This window comes from Psammomys obesus, unplaced genomic scaffold (assembly GCF_907164565.1).
Source record: "Psammomys obesus unplaced genomic scaffold, mPsaObe1.curated_primary_1811, whole genome shotgun sequence".
NCBI classification, from domain to species: Eukaryota; Metazoa; Chordata; class Mammalia; order Rodentia; family Muridae; genus Psammomys; species Psammomys obesus.
The window spans coordinates 24600276-24619472 of record NW_026596069.1 but is presented as its reverse complement, the minus strand read 5'-3'; the positions used below and the strand labels follow the sequence as shown (position 1 = coordinate 24619472).

The following is a 19197-nucleotide window of genomic DNA, read 5'->3' as shown; positions in this document are numbered from 1 at the left end:
ACACACACACACACACACACACACACACACACACACACACACACACAGAATGCTTGGCACTGCTCCAGAAAAAAGGGGGTATTTTCTCTCCTCTTTCTCCCTTTCAACTGGGGCCGCTTCAGAATGCTTTTCGTTTGTTGAATCTTTACAAATTCTAACTGTGTAATTGTAATAACATGGTAAAGCCTGAGTATTTTCCAGAGCAAAAACGTCATGAGCAGACAAAATGCTAGGTTGTGAAGGACTCTCATAGATCTAATATCTGTATATATTTTACTGATGGAAGAGAAATTAGAAGGCTGGAAATATGTAAAGGGCCAGAAGCACAGCCCAGGGACTGCCCATTCATAATGGGAGAAAGAATATCTCTATTCTGTAAACTTTTCATAATACTTAGAAATTCCCTTTCTTCCTTAAGGCTGCTTTGTGATTAGGAGGTTATATATAATTCTGAAAACTGTTAGTGTAAAATCACTTAAGCATGCCTTAGGACTTTATATAATAAAAAGGCACTACGGACCTTAAAGCTTGACCTGTAGCACAGGTGATGTGTAAGCTTTAGGTAGCAAGCACAGGTGACAGTAGAAACAAAATACAAGTAAAGCATACGGAGAAAACTAAGACACATAATTTGGAAACAATGTTCCTCTTTCGTAAGAGATCATTAAAGCATGCTAAGGCATAGTAGGGTACATTTTAAACTCATTTAAAACAATGTATTGCTTTGTGTGTGCGCACATGAATATGTGTGTGTGCCTGTGTATATGAGTGCGTGTGCTGTGTGTGAATGTGTATGTGTGTGTGCTTTGTGTGAATGTGTATGTGTGTGTGCTTTGTGTGAATGTGTATGTGTGTGAATGTGCCTGGGGTCATGGTTACGGTGGAGGTAGTCACTCCTGGGACCTTCCATATGCTCAGCTCTACCATGAGCAGCACGGCCACCCTGATCCATTATTTCAGAAAGCTTTGATAGCTTTCTGTGCCTGTGTGCTTCTTAACAGTGTTCATTGGCTATTAATTGCTCAAGAAGCATGTTTGAGTCATGCTGTACATCTCTGGAGATGAAAAAGAGGATCAGGATGAAAGTTTCATGGGAGACTTAAACAGATGACAAGAAAGAACTTAAGGCATGTTTAGCTTTGTTATTAAACACTCCAACAAGCTTACTAGTGAAAATGATGTCTCTCTAGCCTCATCTTCCGGTCACTCGAATCCCCCTTACTAAAGATAACGCCAGCTTCTACTTATGCATATAAAGAAGCTAAGAACACACTGTTTTGTACTTTGTGCTTTCATTTAACTATGTACTGGAGTCTGGTGGAAACCTGTCTGCCGCTTAGAGCTCTTTAAGAATGGAACAGACTGTCTTCTGATGTGGCTGAGAAGCATCACTAGAGTACTCCACAGACCCTGGAGGACAGGTTCGTGCAGATGTGGAAAGGAGACTCATCCTGAGTGAAAATTGGAAGTTTCCCTCTCACATATTGTGACATGTTAAAGTGCTTATTAGCTGATACACACTTCAGGGACGAAGAAGGACCCCGTCCTGCCGTGGGAGGCTAAGGTGTGTGCTCACAGGCACTCTCAGAGTAGGTGTGGGAAGTTATCTGAGTATCATAATGCACAAAAGGCTGATGAATGAGCTTTGTAGGAGACAGTAAGTGCTTCAAGGAAAGCAAAGGATGGTTTAAGAGACTGAACCTAAGCTTTGAAAAACTGAACTTGGGTTATGAGGAAAGTCCTGAAAGTGATAGGGAGAAAGCTGTTGTGTTGAGACTATGTTTTGGAATAGATTCCAGGCTCTGAGGTGTAGTCCACCTTTCATGAGTACTAAGGAAGGACTCTTGGAATGTTCCCGAAGAACAGTCTGGCAGCTTTGTTTTAGACGGTAACTATAAGCTATTACATAACTCTGGATGCAGGGTAACTGGAACCCGAGTATTAGTGTTGGAAATTGAAGAGAAAGAAGTAAACTCAAGAATAAAAAGAAAAGAGGCAGGTGATTGCTAACCAGTTTAGTGTCATGGGGGTAGGATAAAAGGCTAATGACTGCATGTTCCAAGCCCAGTGGCCAAGAGGATGATGCCCTCGATAGGAAATGGAAAGACAAGTTAATGTTTTGGGGGAGACAAGTGTCATATTTGACTTCAGATTGAGGTGACAAGGAAACATTAAAAAAGGAGTGTGTGGGCTGGTCAGGGTGGTGCACACCTTTAGTCCCAGAAGCAGGCAGATCTCTGTGACCTTAAAGCCGGCCCAATCTTCATAGTGAATTCCAGGCTTACATAACAAGACTCTGTCTTCAAAATTAAAAGAAATAAAATGTGTAGCTAAAAGAGTTGGTCTAAAATTTTTGAAAGAAATTAGGATTGCATGTCGACACACCCTCATTGCTGTTATGCCAGATGGCCTCTGAGTGTGTCATCTTCCATCCAGATAGGGAAGGCAGGTGGTTTTATGTTTGATGACTCACACCAAACTTAGTTTAAGTGAAAGAGAATTGTTACTACTGACAATGTAATGTCCAATATAAGCCTGGAGAGGCAAAGATAATTTTGATATTTGACTCAAACATTAAATTTCATGCCTGTGTGTTATGTGTTTTGTTGTACTGTGATTGACTAAAAACATTACTGTTTTGGCTCTTCAATTCTGGAAAAAAAAAAAGTGCCATGATTGTGTTTTAGGAAATTGCCTTCTCCAAAATAGTATTATTACTTTATTGTATTGACAAATGTCATATACTTAGAAAGTTTGAAGTTTAATGGATTAAGTTGTATCTTATAGGCATATGTCTCTAAATTTGCAGTTTTTGTTTTGGTGGCAAAATAGCCAGCTAATTATTATGCTGTCCAATATTGAAGGAGTTGGTGCTTTATTGGATGACCAACCTACTAATTGCCAATGCCTCTTGGTACAGACAAGGGAAGACTCCATTTCTTGGACTCTTTAGACGGTCTCAGCGATCTCTTCTTTCTTAGCTTGTTTCCTCTGCATGATTCCATGTTCTCAGAGAGCTGAGTCTGCTTCACCTGTAGCTTCTTGGAGACCTTCTCCAGTTCTCTGGAAATCTGCTTGTTCTTTGAACATGTTCCTCTTGGCTGTGATACAAGTGGCAGTCAGCTTTCCCAGACAGGTAACATCGAAAGGATCTCTTAAAAGTTGGAGGTACCCATTTGCTTCCTTGTACTCACATGCCTGCCTGGCTGGTGGGACACAGTATCACCCTGACATGGAGTCTGAGGATGGACAAGCAAAGGCTTGCAAATGACCAGCTTATCTTCCCTCATCTTGAAAGCTTGATTTGAGGTTCTACCAGGGGAGCAGAGCCATTTGTTGGCCCCCTCTACTTGGGAAGACCATCCTTTTCAACTGAGTGTGTAGCTTTGGGAGGGATATGCACAGAGCTGGGAGGAGGGCTGAGTCAGCTCTGATGATCGTCATCTGTGGTTGTTACTTGGCTTTTGTCTCTTTGTCATCTTGCTTGGAGTGAGGCTCCAGAGTCTTCAGGGCAAGAGCAGAAGAGTTCACACGAGCAGCAGAGGCCACATATCCTCCTCCTCAAGTGTCCTTTCTCAATCCTGTCTTAGCGTTTCTATTGCTGTGATGAAATGCCATGACCAAAAAGCAAATTGGAGAGGAAAAGGTTCATTTGGCTTACACTTGCATATTGCTGTTCATCACTGAAGGAAGTCAGGACAGGAACCCAGACAGGGCAGGAACCTGGAGGCAGGAGCTGATGCAGAGGCCATGGAGGAGTGCTGCTCACTGGCTTGCTCTGCCTGCTTTCTTATAAAACCCAGGACCACCAGCCCAGGGATGGCACCACCTACAACAGGCTGGGCCTTCCCCATCAATCGCTAATTAAGAAAATGTCTTACAGCCGGATCTTATGGAGGCATTTTGTTTTTCAGTCGAGGTTCTTGCCTTTCAAATAACCCTAGTTTGTGTGTCAAGTTGACATAGACCAGCTAGCACGCTGCCCTTGACTCTTAGCTGTTGTGTAATCCTTTACTTAAGACAACTTAGCCGTGATGTTGTTTTAACCCTGCTTAAAACCCAAGCAGTCCAAAGGTTGTCAGCCAACCTAAATTATTTATCCTTCAGTCTGTTCACTAAAAGGCCTGAGGCATAAAGCTCTCTTAGACATGAAGGAAGCAAGGTTTCTCTCTCTCTCTCTCTCTCTCAATGAATTGTTTACCTACTTGAATCTATATACTAACATTTGGAAGTATATTTTTTAAGGCTTATGTTTATTAAACATTATGTACCAAGACTCTACTAGATGCCTTATATTATTTTTTGACATTTTGACCGTGGGTTCAATTCCTAGGAACACACACACACACATACACACACACAACCTTTAACTCACTGAATTTCTGTAATATTCAGTACCAGGGGAAGCAAAGATGGACAGATCTCGGGTTTAAGAGCATCTTAGGCTACACAATGGGACCATGTCTTTAAAAAAAAACAAAGAAATAAGGAAACTGAAAGATAAACTTGTTGTGTTTAGTAGATGCTGACAAGAGTTTACGGGTTAAATTAATAGGCCTTTATATTTCAGATTTTATACATAGAATGGGTCTGGGCCCATTGAGACTTTTGTTGCTTCAGTACTTAAGTGAATAAAAAATAAGGACATTAAAAAAAAATCTCAACATTTTGTTTTGTTTTGTTTAGTGTCTTTAGATGGGACATGTTCTTTCCTAGCATGCTCCATCTTAGCCCCAAAGTTTACAGCATTAAAAAATGTCACACACATTTAAGACACATTATAGTTCAGAATGTAGACCCTGTTATGTGGGCTCCCAGTTCAGGTCGGGCAGGTGAGGGAGGGATGGATGATGTCTGTCACACTGATTCTCTATCTTTCAGCAAAGGAGACCATTTCCCAGCAATCCCAGCTTCTCCCTAGTTTCCCTTTGCTGAACCGAGGCCATATGGACATCCCTCTCTATAGAAGAAACTAGAAGGATAGGGAGCAGAATTTTTATCAGTTTAGATGAACCAAAATCCTCTATCTGGCGCTGTGTACCTGACTTCCACCATCCCCCGCAAAAACAAAGAAGCCCTGTTAGCAAAAAGGAAGAAGGATGGGTATTTAAAAGCAGACCATGGAGGGCTGGAGAGGAGTTGGCAGTGAAGAGTACATACTGCTTTCTCAGAGGAACTGAGTTCGATTCTCAGCAATGCCTGTAACTCCAGCTCCAGGGAATGTAACACCCTCCTCTGGCCTCTGAGTACTTTAATGCACAAACCCACACATACACACGCTCATCGACATAACTTTCAAAATAACTAAATAATATATTTTGAAGAGCCCACGGATATGGGCTGCCGTGTATTGCTCTTTAAAATTCAGATTGACCATTACCCCCACAGTGGAATGATTTTGAAAATATTTATTTAATCTCATGTTATTATGTGTGTGAGTGTATGCCTGTGCACTGTGGACACGCAGGAGCCTGTGGAGGTCAGAGGAAATGTTTATCCTCTGGGCTGCAGTTACAGATAGCTGTGAACTGCCCTGTGGGTGCTGGGAATTTAACTCGGGACGTCAGCCAGGGCCCTTGACCCACCTCCCCAGGTTCCAAAGCCTTACTTTTTATGACAGTATTTAATAACCCTTTAAAAATTCCTTTAAAATCACATCTATCTACCAACCTATCATTATCTATCTAACCATCCATCGCCTATAAATGTCTGTGTTTATTTATTTGCACATGCGTGCGCATGTGTCTCTGTGTGTGTGTGTCCAAGGATGACTTGTAGGAGTTGGTTATTTCCTTTTACCATGTGAGTTCTGGGGACTTAGCTCAGGTCATTGGGCTTGGTAGTAAGCGCCTTTACACACAGAGTTGCCTTGCCAGCTCAATAAACCTTTCTCACCCAATCTTTTAGCCATCATAAAACATTTGGAGTAAAATACATAAATATCTCAGTCCATTTAGGATGCTAAGACAGAAACACCTAAATGGGATGATTGGTATACCCAACAGTTTATTTCTCCCAAGTGCATAGCAGAAAGTGTAACGTCAAGACTGCATTTTCACAGAGGTTGTCGGCCACCTGTGTCCTCACACGTGAGTGGACCTAAGCTTATCCTGAAAGCTGCACTCCCTAAAGCCACAGGATTTCAGTGTAGGGATCTGGGGTTGGTGAGAACATCTAGCCCTGCTGCGTCAGGCCCAGCCGTTTAACGTAGTGCTCCATTCTGCAGGGGATCACACACGTGACCGTGGCGCCCCTGGGGGCAATGCAGCTGAAATATCCCTGTAGCCTTGTGAGGTAGTGGCTGCTACATCCCAAACGGTACATGGTTCGTGTGTCTGTGCTTGTGCCGGCACGTGTTAAAACACAGAACATACATGATACTTGTTAACAAATGGTTCCTTTTGTTTGTGTGTTTAACCTTCTGTATTTCCCGGCCTTTTAGATCATACTTTTATTTTCAAACAGGTACTGCAGAGCAATGCTGTGTTGCACTGGCAGCAGCCTCATGAATCCTGTTCAGCTCACTTTGTGATACCTCAAGGGCCCACATCAAGTGATTGATGGACCTATACCTTATATGTGTGTGAAAATATGTACTCTTTGATGTTCACACAGGACAAAAGTACTCAAAATCAGCGTCTTGGAATGTGTCGCCATGGCTAAGCGACTCATGACTGTCTTATAATTGCAATAAGCACAGTCTTATTTTTAAATAAAAATATACTTGTAACATAAAAGGAAGAGGAGCAAGGTAGATTGAGCAAAATAGGATGAGAGATAAGTGATAAGGTGGGAAAAGATCAGCCAAATAGGTCGACAAAGAGAGAGTTTGATGTCAATCTCACTATTAGAGTCGAAATAATTTTTATGTAAAGAGACTAAAATAGTAATAGATAATATTTATTAAACATTTTTATGTCTCAAGCCCTGATATAAGTGCTTTTTTTTATTACATTCCACTTTTTTTCTTCATTTAGTCCTTACAGACTTATCTGTACAAGGATTCTTTTCTTCTTTTTTTATGGTTATGGGGCTTAAAAGAGAGAATGAAACACCAACCAAGGACCAGGCGTGGACTGGACCTAGGTCCCCTACACAGATGTTGCAGATGGGCGGCTCAGGCTTCATGTGGGTCCCCTAGTAAGGGGAGTGGGGCTGTTCTCTGACATGGGCTCTGTCCCCTGCTTTCTGATCACTCCCCTCTGGCAGGGCTGCCTCAGCAGCCCACAGGGGAAGAGGATGTGATTTAATGAACTGGGGTGGGTGGGAGGCACTCCCCTTATCTGAGGAATAGGGGAGGGGAAGGGGAAAAGAGGAAGGGAGGGTGTGACCAGGATGAGAGGAGGAAGGGCTACAATCAAGATATAAAATGAATAAAAAATTAATTACGCATTCCCCAAATAACACAAAGGAATTAACAATAACAAAAAATCCTGGAAATATGACAAAGCATTACAATTCTCTTTATATAAAGAATTTTATAATACATCACAATGAGCAAATGGTCTAGGGCAGAGGTTGACGGATTCGTCCTGGACCGTCTTACTTTGAAAATAAGGTTTTACTAAAGTGCAGTTAGCTTATTCATTTGCATATTGTTTATGGCCACATTTGAGCTGCAATGGTCGAGTTGAATATGACATCAAACCCCGTGTTTAGTCATCTGGCTTCTTACAGAAGCACTTGCTCAGTGCATGCATAAGGACGTGAGTTCAAGCCCCTCCGCAGAGGTGGTAGTAGTCTCTGCAGTCCCAGTGCTTTGATAGAAAATGAGAAGCCGAAACAGGATAATCTTTGGAAGGCCAGGGGCTTGGTTTACCCAGTGGCGAGCAAGAGATCTCAAACGAGGTGGACGGCAAGGCCTGACACACAAGGTTGCGCTCTGACCCCCCCATGCCTTGGTACACCCACATAACATGCCCACACACCCACATACAGAGATTTTTAAAGAGAAAAGAGAGAACACCTTTATTTTCTTTGGAAGAGCAGCAGGAGAATGGTCTAGATGGGTCTTTGTACTCAACCTGCTTCTGCAGCTTCATTCACAGTAGTAACAAGCATTAAATGTTAATGTCCGCGGCGTTAAATGCTCTCCCACCTTCTTCAGTGCCCAGCAAGCCAGCCATTGCATCCTCTGTCTATGCCTGTGCACGTGGGTTGTTAACTGCTAGAGAAATTTACAAAACTAGTGTGGTGCGTAGCATAGTTGCTTTAATGGTTTCCTGTCTGGGCTGGGAATGCCTCTTCTGAAATCTGTGCGTGTGCACATGTGTATGGATGCCAGAGGTGGACATCAGATGTCTTCCTCATTTACTCTCCACCTTAGGTTTTGAGATGGGCTCTCTCTGTGTCCATGGAGCTCACCGGCTCCACACTGGGATTAGACACACGCTGTGTGCCTGATGTGGGTGCTGGGGATCAGGCTCAGCCAAGCACTGAGTTGACTGAGTTATTTTCTCTGCCTCATGCTTCTATTCCTTAACTAGAATTTAGTCCTCGGCGCCCTTTTCTTTCCTTTACATACCCCTTCCTAGGCAGTCCCATTGTCTCTTTACACACAAATCTTATTCCCAGACGGAATTCTTTGCAGCCTCCCCTTCGACTTCTCACGAGAATTCTTCTTCGGCTGAATGTCATAATGCGTCTCAGACCGGACAGAGCTGTAAGTCAACTCACCGCTTACCGTGCCGTCTGACACCCTACAGCCTGTCACACCACAGGAGCCCCTCAGTGCTCTGTCACTTCCCTGCAACAGTCTGAAGTCAGGGCACGTGTTTTACATTTCTCACAAACTCCGTGGGATCCGAGAGGATGAAACTTACTGTCACCAACAGCCAACAGAACTCACGAAGAGCTGGTAGACTAGCCTCTGGAATGAACCCCATCTGGGAAATCAGTTGAGAGGTGAAGCACCAAAAATGGTCTCCTTCTTGTAGGGTCTGTTGATAAAACAGCGAAAAGCATCACAAGACCTCTTGAAGCAGATTTAGTTACAGCAGGTGTGTTTTATAATTTAGCAGTAAAGCCATTTAAGCTCTAGAGTAGATGATGCCGAGGCTGTGACACCCTCCTCCTCAGAATCTGAAGTACAGCTCCAAACGCTGAGAATTTTACATTTAGCACTCAGCACACTTAAGATTCTACCTGAGTACTTTATGGGTTTTGGCACTCAATGGGGCTGAGAACTCTTAAGTATAAGATGTTCTGATATCAAGTGTTCTTAAAAATTTTTAAATCGGAGTATTAATCCTAGCATGATACATAATATCAAATATAAAAACAAGCAGCAATGAAAACACCAATCACATTGTATCAAGTAGAAAAATTGATTTTCAGAACACAGGTTTGAATTAAATATGTGGTAGCCAGAAATCATAAGGAAGGGGTACATCTATGCAAAGTGAAACCAATTACCTGTCTTTATAACCCCAAGTCTTTTTGTTTGTTTCTGCACAGTCTGTGTAATGACCTTGGCTGTCCTGGAACTCACTCCATACCTGGCTGGCCTTCAACTCAGATATCTGCCTGCCTCTGCCTCCTGAGTGCTGGGATTAAAGGCATGTGACACTACTGCCCAGTTTAACTCCATACTCTCAATGCCAATAATACTGTTTTACTTTGAAAAGTCAAGTCTTTTGGAAGTTTAAAGATTATGAACATTTGACTAGTCCAACACAAACAACAATACTCCTATAGCTAAGAACATACGGAGTAGTAATTCTGTCTTCAGCCAACTTCATGATTCTCTAATTTTCCTGAAAAAAAATTTATTATAAAAGTAAACAGATAAGATCTTGATCTTCCAACATTTATATGAACTCAGAAATCCAAGTTCCATCCAGGCATGGTTGTGTATGCTTATAATTCCAGGACTTTGGAGGCTGAGGTAGGAGAATTGGGGGTCCAGGTCACCTGGGCTCTGGGGAGACCTTGATTCAAGACAAAAACACATGCAGCCTGCTTCTCCACTCAGACTTCTTCCCTGTTTGAAGAAAATAGAACATTAGAATTTGGGGAAATGGAGAAAAATGGTGCCTATAATCCCACCAACTTCATACAGATTTTTGCAGGAATATATTTTTCATGATTGTAATTTCACTTATCCTTTTGTACTCTTGAAACTATTCCCTTCAGCCAGATGGTGGTGGCTCACACCTTTAATCCCAGTACTCAGTGGGCAGAGGCAGGCAGATCTCTGTGTGTTCATAGCCAGCCTGGTCTACAGAGTGAGTTTCAGGACAGCCAGGGCTACACAGAGAAACCCTGTCTTGAAAAAACAAAACAAAAAAATAAATTATTACCTTCAAGGACATTTTTCTGTGATGATACTAAATTATTATGATTTTAATTTTGGGGGAAGCCTATTTCCACATACCAGTTTGCCCTGACTTCATACCGGTTTTACTTGGTACTTACGAGTCTTTTTTTTTTTTCAGGTAGATTTCTAAAAGCTGAGCTGAAAGTTAGGCTTTTTGGTCCATAACCTCTTAAATGATTTAAAAAAAAAAAAAACAACTTTCATTTTTAGTTCTCACTTACAGTTTTAGTTTAGCAGGCATTATAGAGTCAGGTAGTAGTTTTTGTTTTGTTTAATTGAGTAGACTTTTTAGAGTCATTTTAGATTTACAGGGAAATGTGGCAGAAAGTACAGGGGCTGTTGTGATTCATGGCTCCTCTCTCCTCTCTCTCTCGTTATCGCTAACATCTTGTCTTAGTGAAGTTTGTCTGACAGAGTGAAGCACTGACACATTATTATCAAATAAAGTTTATAGTTCATGTTAGCGTATTCTTTGTGTTTTACTGCTATGTGTTTTTGAAAAAAAAATTATGAGAGCATCTATTATTGCCAATTTACTTCCCTAAAGTCCTCTGTGCCTCGTTCACTCCTTTCTTTTTTTCTCCTCTGGATCTTGGGTAGCCGTAGATCTTTTTACTGCCTCCTGATTTTTGAATTTTTGTCCCCTGAATTCTTTCAGAATGCCATATGCGTTCATGTACCGTGTGGTGATGTTCAGCCAATGGACTGCACGTATGACAGTGATCCCCAAAGGTCATATTGCTCAGGAAGTCCCTTGGCTGTCTTGGTTTGTGTGCGGTCACCGGATGTTCACCCACAAAGGCACCCAATGAGGCATTTCACAGGGCATAGCCCGTCCCTATTGTCATGTGACACGGGGGTGTATAGTTCCTCAGGTTGGAGTCTTTCATCTAGCAATGTGCAGTTACACTTCTGTCGTGTGTTTTCCTATTGCTCTCTAGCTCGTTTCTTTTCATCACTGAATCCCATTGCTCTGTGTGGATGTCCTGCAGCTCATCCAGGCACCTGATGATTGGCATCCCGTTGTCTGTAGTCCGGCAGGTGCTGTTAGCACTGTGTACAAGCGGGACATCGTTTCCAGCTCGCTTCAGGAATACGCTTTTCAGAATGTTTCATAGACGCATTCTGTCTCTGCATACACTACTGAAATGTTAGCTGTTTTGTTCTCCCCCGCCCCCCGGAAGTCTGTTCCTCCAGGTTGCCTTTCGTTTGTTTATTTTGGGCTCCGTCTTTGAGGTATTTCCCAGAGGTTTGCTCATCCTGACGGCGTGCTCTTATTTAAGGCCAGTGCCCGGTAGAGCTGTTAGGAAGCTGGTCACTGCGGGCTGGCTCCCGAGGAGTGTCCAGCCAGCAGAACCAGCCTCCCTCCTTAGCCCGATCACAGTCTCCGCTGCCTGCGTGGGTGGTGGAGGGCTGGCTCGCCTCTTTCTGGACTGTGCTGAAAAAGAGATCCGCTTGCAGTGAGTGGGGGCGTGCGTGGGGCGTGCGTGGTGTGTGCGAAGTTCGCACTGTTCACCGAATCCCCTCGGTTACAGAGCGAAGCAAGTGTGCTTTGTGGGGAAGGGATCTTGGGCTTTCACTGCTTTCTAACAGAGAATTTCCGTCAGTCCTCGGGCTTCTAACCTGCCTTTGGGGCGAAGGTGCACTTTCCCGGCTAAATCTGCTGGTTCCCCTGTGGCTGAGTTGGAATTCAACTTTCTCTGACCTGGAAGGTCTGTCGTGGCTTGAGTTTGTAAATTCTGTGTCTTTCTCCTTTGTTCTAGTGATTTGCATGCCTTTAGAGAACCCTTTGTTATACTTTTAGTTGGGTTTGGTAAGAAGTAGAACAGAATGCGTATGAATACTATGTAATATTTACATGGCACTCCTATTCACATTTAAAGAGAGAATTGACAACAATTCAGTGATGGCTCAGAGGATAAAGGTGCTTGCCACTAACAGGACCTCAGTTCAGGCCCCGGGGTCGACCCAGCGCCAAGAGAGAACCATGGCAGAGAGCTGACCTCCTCTCCCCCCCCCTCATGTGCTCTGATATGTGTACGCACATCTAAATAAACAAATGCAGAAAAGAAACGAAAAATTAACTTTTATAGACAGTAGAAGCCAATTGGCTAAAAACCTCCAGAAATATGTTTTTACAATTTTAATATTATCTATAAATGGACTTGCATAAGTTTTAGGTGCACACCTGTTTTTATTTTACTATGTGAATACATAAATATGCATTTTTTTTTTTGGTTCAAGATACAATGATGTCTAGAGACAGACCCAGATTCAGGGGGTGTGGGTGGGAACTGAGTGCACAGGACATGGGACACCACGGTGGGGCAGGGATGGCCCTGGCATGTGCTGTAGTGACGGCAGCCTACCTTTGCATGCTTTTAAAAGCTGCCGAAATGTTCGTTCACAACTGGTTTATCTTATAGCTTATAAATTATACAACAATAAAGTTATGATTAAACTTTCTGAGTAACCATCCAAAAGACCAGCTCTATCCTACCACGGGTCACAGTCTTTGTTCCCTTAAAAGTTTACTAATTTAGACCGGTAGTGCAGAGCTCATGATTAATGTATGTTTAATTGGCCTATCTCCCCAAACTCTTTTTTTCCCTCATCTAATCAAGTGTCACATGGAGTTACGCTTTTCCGTTAGGTGTTTTCGCTCGCCTGTTTCCAGTCTCTATGTGCTCGCCCATCAGTGCACATCGCTTGTACACACCATACAGGTGTACAAGCGCTAGGACAGAAGCTCAGCACCCTGGCCTGGCTTGGTGGTACGCATCTTTAACCCAGCACTCGGGAGGCAGAGCTCTGTGAGGCTGAGATCAGTCTGTTCTACAGAGTGAGCTCCGGGACAGCCAGAAAGGGGGAGAGAGGAGAGAAGGGAGCACCCTGGCCATTTTTCTATAATTGTTGTTTGCAGTTACATGCTGCTCCCTAAAGTACATGTGTCACATGTAAGTTACCGGTTTGCCATGTGATAATTACCTATTTTTCTACGTTTGGCCATTTAGGTAGTTTCAGACTTCCTGCTAATAGAAATGTAGATTTAGCTGCGCAGTGGTAGAGCATAACTTTAATCCCAGCGCTTTGTGGGGGAGAGGGTTTGAGTCAGGCAGATCTAGAGTGAGTTCCAAGACGGTGAGGGCTACACAGAGAAACCCTGTCTTGAAAAACAAAACAAAACAACACCCCCAAAACTAAAAACTTCAAATTCAAAAACAAAAGGCAAACAACAAAAAATGTCTTAAACTGGGTGTGGTGATGCACCCCTTTAATCCCAGCACTCAAGAGGCAGAGGCAGGCAGATCTCTGTGAGTTAGAGGCCAGCCTGGTCTACAAAGTGAGTCCAGGACAGCCAGGGCTACACAGAGAAACCCTGTCTTGAAAAGCAAAACAAAACAAACAAATAAGTAAACTAAAGAACAAGAAATGTAGATTGATTTATTCAGCTTCCGTCTTTTTATTAGATAAATTCCTACAAATCCTCTGTTGCTCTTCAGTTACACAACTTCAGAGACTATCTACTTATTCATTTGCTTTTTTTTTTTTTTCCTAGACAGAAGTCTTACTTCATATGCAAGCTGGTCCTGGGTTGTCTCAAACTCCTAATTCCCCTGCCTCCATCTCCCATTCAATGAGAACAAAGCTGTGTATCACCATGTGACCAAAACTGACGTTTAGATAATTTCTTTTTAACGTACCTTGGAAAACTCCACAATATTGAAGCAATATAATTTGCTAATATACTGCCCTTCTGAGTCATTCTACATCATGTCTCCTGATATTCTATTCCACTTACTAATTGCCAGGTATACTAGTGGAAGAAGTGAAGGAAGGTATGAATTCCATGAAAAAAAATCCCTTACATATTATATTCTTTCAAAGACAGTAACTCCTCAGGATTTTTATTGTGCTTAAAACTTCCAGATGGAAGGGCCATTTTAGGTTGGTGTATAGCACACACTTGAGGCTGGCTCAGAATCCCAGTGATTATCTCAGTAATTAGATATAATCGCATAATAAATAAGTCTATGTGCATCTTGTCATTGATGCACAGCTCTCCTCTGCTACATTCAAGCTGAAGAACCATTTCTTAGACAAAAACCACAGAAACTTTAAATCAGCGTTAACGGCACCTTTTGACTAAGTGACTGGGTATTCTGGACAAGCTTCCAGAAGCTCCGAGAATCTAGAAAGCATATGTAACCATTTAAGTGAGCAAACACTCAGGTCCCTAAGTCAGGGAACCTGAGGGTTTTGTTCTGAAGTGACCAGCAACTACAGGTCTGCGTTGGCTGTCTGCAGGATATGAAAGTCATGCTCAGTGGCCAGGTTTGTTGCTAGAGGCTCAGGCCAGTTCCTAAGACACACTATGTGCCCTGCAACCTTTCTTGCTGTCTTCTGTGCTGTGACCAGGGCATGACCACTGGAGCCTCGTAGCCAGCATTAGAAGACAATTTATAAAGATTGTGCAAACTTCAAAGTTATCTCTCTTCTTCCTTGGTAATCATTGCCTTTCCTTTTTCCAGTCTCTGGGCAGCCAGGAAGCCCAATGTCAGAGGCAGGAAGTACTGCTTCCCTCCCTTGTCCGAGCAGTGCCTGGCAGCATTTCCCACACCCCGCCTTCACCCTCTCATTTATTCGAAACCCTTCTGGTGTTTAAGGCACCTTTATTAAGATACGATGTGCACACCATCAGTTTATCTACTTACTAAGTTGCTGAGCTCTGTAGGCATCAGCAGTCAGTTCATGGTGTGGTCGCCTCCCCGGAAATGAAACCCACTCCCATTAGCAGTAGCTTCATTTCTCTTCAAACCTCCCAGCCTTGCACATCTTCCACTATATGCCTTTTAACTCTATAAATGTGCTGGTTCTAGACATCTGCTGTGCATATGAGATCAATTCAATATGAGAGATTTTTTTGAGACTGACCTCCTTCCTTGGAATAATGTTTTCAGGGGTCTCCATGTTGTAGCTTGTAACTGACTTCTTTTCTTTCTGTCTGTCTTTCTCCCTTTCTTTCTTCCTTTTCTTTTGTTCTTCCTTCCTCCTTTCCTTCATTCCTTCCTTCCTTTCTTTTTTCCTCCTTTTTTTGTTCTTCCTTTCTTTTTAAATGACCAAATACTATCTCAGTGTATATGCTACATCGTGTTTCTCAGTCATTCATATTTAGTGGCTCCTTGAATTTTTGTGCTTTTTGTAGGTATTAAATATAATTAAATAGCACAATGCTGCTCAAACATTCAAGTTCAAATTTTTGCATACAGGCATCTTCTCATTTCTCTAGGGAAGAACTTGCGGGTCATACCAAATCTCTGTTAACGTGAAAGGAATTACAAAGCTGTTTTCTTTTTCTCCTCACCCCACAACCATTTTCTAAATGGCCATGCTACTTTACAGTCTCACCGGCACTTTATGAGGGTTGTGCTTTCCCGAGATCTCAACACGTGTTGTCTTTTTCGCTTTAGCCATATGAGTACTCTGGAGTGCCAGCTCACCGTGGTCGTGGCTTCATTTTCCTGATGATTAATAATGCTAAACACTTTTGCATGTGCTTATTGGCCATTTGTCTGCCTTTTTTGCAGAAATGTCTGTTTGAATCCTTTGCCTGACTTTTGATTGAGTTATTTCTATTTTAGATATAAGGCTTTTAACAAATGTGTGATTTATGAATGTTTTTCCTCCTATTTCATGTGTTGCTTATTAATTTTTTAATGGTACCTTTTGAAGAAATTTCTTTTTTCTGATTTTGGTAATGTTCAATTTACCTGTTTTTATTTTACTACTTAAGTTCCTGGGGGCCTACCTAAGGAACCATTGCCCAAACAAGGGGTGCATATTTATGCCTGCCTTTTTTTTTTTTTTTCTTCTAAAGGTTTTGTAGGTTTAGCTCTTCTGTGCGGATCTTCATTCTCTGTCAATCCTCAGGGTAAAGTAGGTGTTTAATCTCACTCTTCATTTGGCTATCTAGTTAAGCATTGTTTGTTGGAAAGACTTTTCTTTCCCATGGAGTTACTGGTTAACCTTATCAAAACCAGCAGACAGGGCTGGGATTCTGCTTAGTCAGCGAAGTGCTTGTCTCGAATGGGAACCTGAGTTCCACTCAGCACTGGAGAGGCAGAGACGCCACTTCCCCAAGGCTCTCTGGCCGGACAACCTGACCTAAGTGATGAGCCTCAGGTCCCAGGGAGAGGCCTTGGCCCCGAACATCAAGGTGGATAGTTTCTGAGATTGATCTCTGGCCTCTATAAGCACATGCACACACATCAATTAACTAGGAAGATTTTTTTTCAGCTCTTAGCTGCATTTCCTTGGTTTATACGTTTGCTTTCACATGAGGACATGTGTTGATGTCTTTGCTTTTCTGCTGGTGGTGTTCAGCTTGAAGCCTGTAGCCCGGGGTTAAGTATTTAAATTTGGTGTGTCATTATTCTAACTTCGCTCTTTTTAAAGCTTGTTGCTATCATTGTTACTGCATGTGGTGTGCATGAATGCAAGTGTACATGGGCCATGGTGTGCACGTAGAGGTCAGGACAACTCTTGGGAGTCAGTGATCTCTCTACTGTGGATTCTGGGAGTCACTCTGTCATCAGGCTCCATGCCAAGCGCATGCCAAGCGCATGCCATCTCACTGGTCTATTCTTCTCAAAGATTATCTTGGTTGTTTTTAGTCTCTCGTATTTTTACACGAATGTTAGGTTAAGCATGTCAGTCTTTGCTAAAGCTTCACCTGGATTTTTGATGGAGAGTGTAGGTCTACATCAAACAGCATGTTTGGACTCTGCCTCTCTTAGCCCGGTGTTGTTAACAGTTATTAATAATAACAGTGTTATTAACCTTACTCCGAACAAAAAGATAGAAACTACCACATATTAGTGGTAGAGATTAAGTGAGGTTTTGTTTTGTTTTTATCCTGGCCTGTTTCACATCTATCAAGTGTGGTTAACAAACGTGGCTGAGTCTCAGGGTTATGAAGAGCACAGGAGAGCCTATATAAAACGGGAAACAAGCACTCCCAGAATCCTTACATCTCGATTGAGTCTCCACGCCCCGTCTATGCTAACCTCACCTTTCATTGGTCCCTAGACATGGTGCAAAAGTCCACGAACATCTGTATCATTCTGATTCTCACTGTTCGTCAAACCACATTGACAGATGTTTCATATGCTAACACACATAAATATAAAAGAGACAAAGAATAAAGAAGCAGCTGTTGGGAGACACATGTGCAGTTCTTTAGAACTTCTGTTTTCTAGTCTTGGTCGTTTTTTCTCATTCTGGATGCTCAGGGCTTATATCCAGTCACGAGCAAGTCGTGACAAGGGGAAGAGCCCCTGGGGCTCTGTCAGATAGAGGGTGATCATGTGTGCATTCATTTCACGGTGGCTTGCATGTGTATGTGCCCTCAAGCTTGTATGGAGAGTCCACTCTTTAATATACATGTTCTATAACCTAGTGTAGGCACTGTGCCAAATACCCATGAACTCCAAATAATCCTAGTGTTATGTTCTAGCTTGTTTCTGCTTGTTTTTGAGTGTAGCTCTGGCCCTCTGCACCTCTGGTCAACCTTAAGAAGTTGGAATTATATTCAATGGCTAAAGAATCTCGTGATTGTAAGTGTGAACTCAACTTTCAGTTCAGTCTACCACTATTTTCCTTATGATGGAAAGTTGTCTTTAAATTTTTTTTATTATAATGCTCTTAGTCTTGGAGAATTTCATACATATAGACAATAAAAGATGACCATTTTCACCCCTCTTGCTCCCTCCATGTCTCCTAAATATGTATATATCACCTTCCAACTTCATGTATGTGTTTTTCTGATAACCCTCTGAATCCAGTTAGTGCCGCCTAGATGTGTGTGGGTGTAGGGCAATTCCCTTAAACATGAGAAACCTACCACTGGCCACACCCTCAGATTTTTCTCTGCCAGCATCTGTCAACTGCCAAGAGCCGCCAACCCCAGTAGGAGGTGGGGCCTGGAAAGCACTTAGCCTGTCAATACCAGAATTTTGGTTAGCTGTGCGTTTGTGAGGGCAATTGACCCATCATATCTGGTAGATAGCATTTCACAGCACTCCTCCCATCTTCTGTTCTTCCATCTTTTCTGAGATGTTTGCTGAGCCATAGCTGGGCTTAAGGGATGGGGAACACCAACCCACCCACAAAAACTTCCACCCAAAATTTACCCTGCCTACAAGATATGCAGGGTTAAAGACAGAGCAGATAGAGCAGAGAGTGATGGAATGCCCAACCATTGCCTGGCCCAACCAAAGACCCGCCTATTGGAGAGTAAGCTTGCAGACAGGAGCGTGTCTTTAGTCTTTAAAAACATTACTAGTTGTTGATGCTTTATTCTTTTTCCTTGCTTCCTTTAAATATCACCTGTTCTGTAAGAATTGCTGAGACCCTCCCAACTAGATGTGAAATTACTTTCTGAAAAACTTTTATATAGTTAAAGCTCACATAGAAGTATCTGCTTGATACATGTGTAATTACTTGTGTGCCCGTGTTACTTCCCTAGTGAGTGGTAGCTTCTCTGTCTAGACATCATGTATGGTTACTTGCACTCTTTCTTCAGAGCCTACTGCATGTCTTTGTACATAGGGAGTGTTTAAGTATATTAGTTAAAGTTCTGGCTCAAGATGGAAGGAACTTAGCCAGCCACTCAGGTTTTCTTGCTTGTAAGTGTGACTTGACTCTTCATCAAAAGCAGCTTACTGTACCTGCTTCTGTGGCAGGGGACCGGGAGATAATTTGTGAAGGAACTGTTAATCTCCCCGTACGTACAGTTTGATATTGGTGTTTCAGTTAATTTCGCTTGTCAACTTGACAGACTCTGGACTCTCCTGGGAGAAAGGCTTCTGGGGGATTTT

The 19197-nt window shown here is 42.5% G+C and overlaps 1 protein-coding gene across 1 annotated transcript in view; it reads left to right on the top strand.

Annotated features, from left to right (window-relative positions):
• The window catches only part of Greb1l (GREB1 like retinoic acid receptor coactivator), a 234634-nt gene that overhangs the window by 22759 nt on the left and 192678 nt on the right, over positions 1-19197 (top strand). The window lies entirely within an intron of this gene.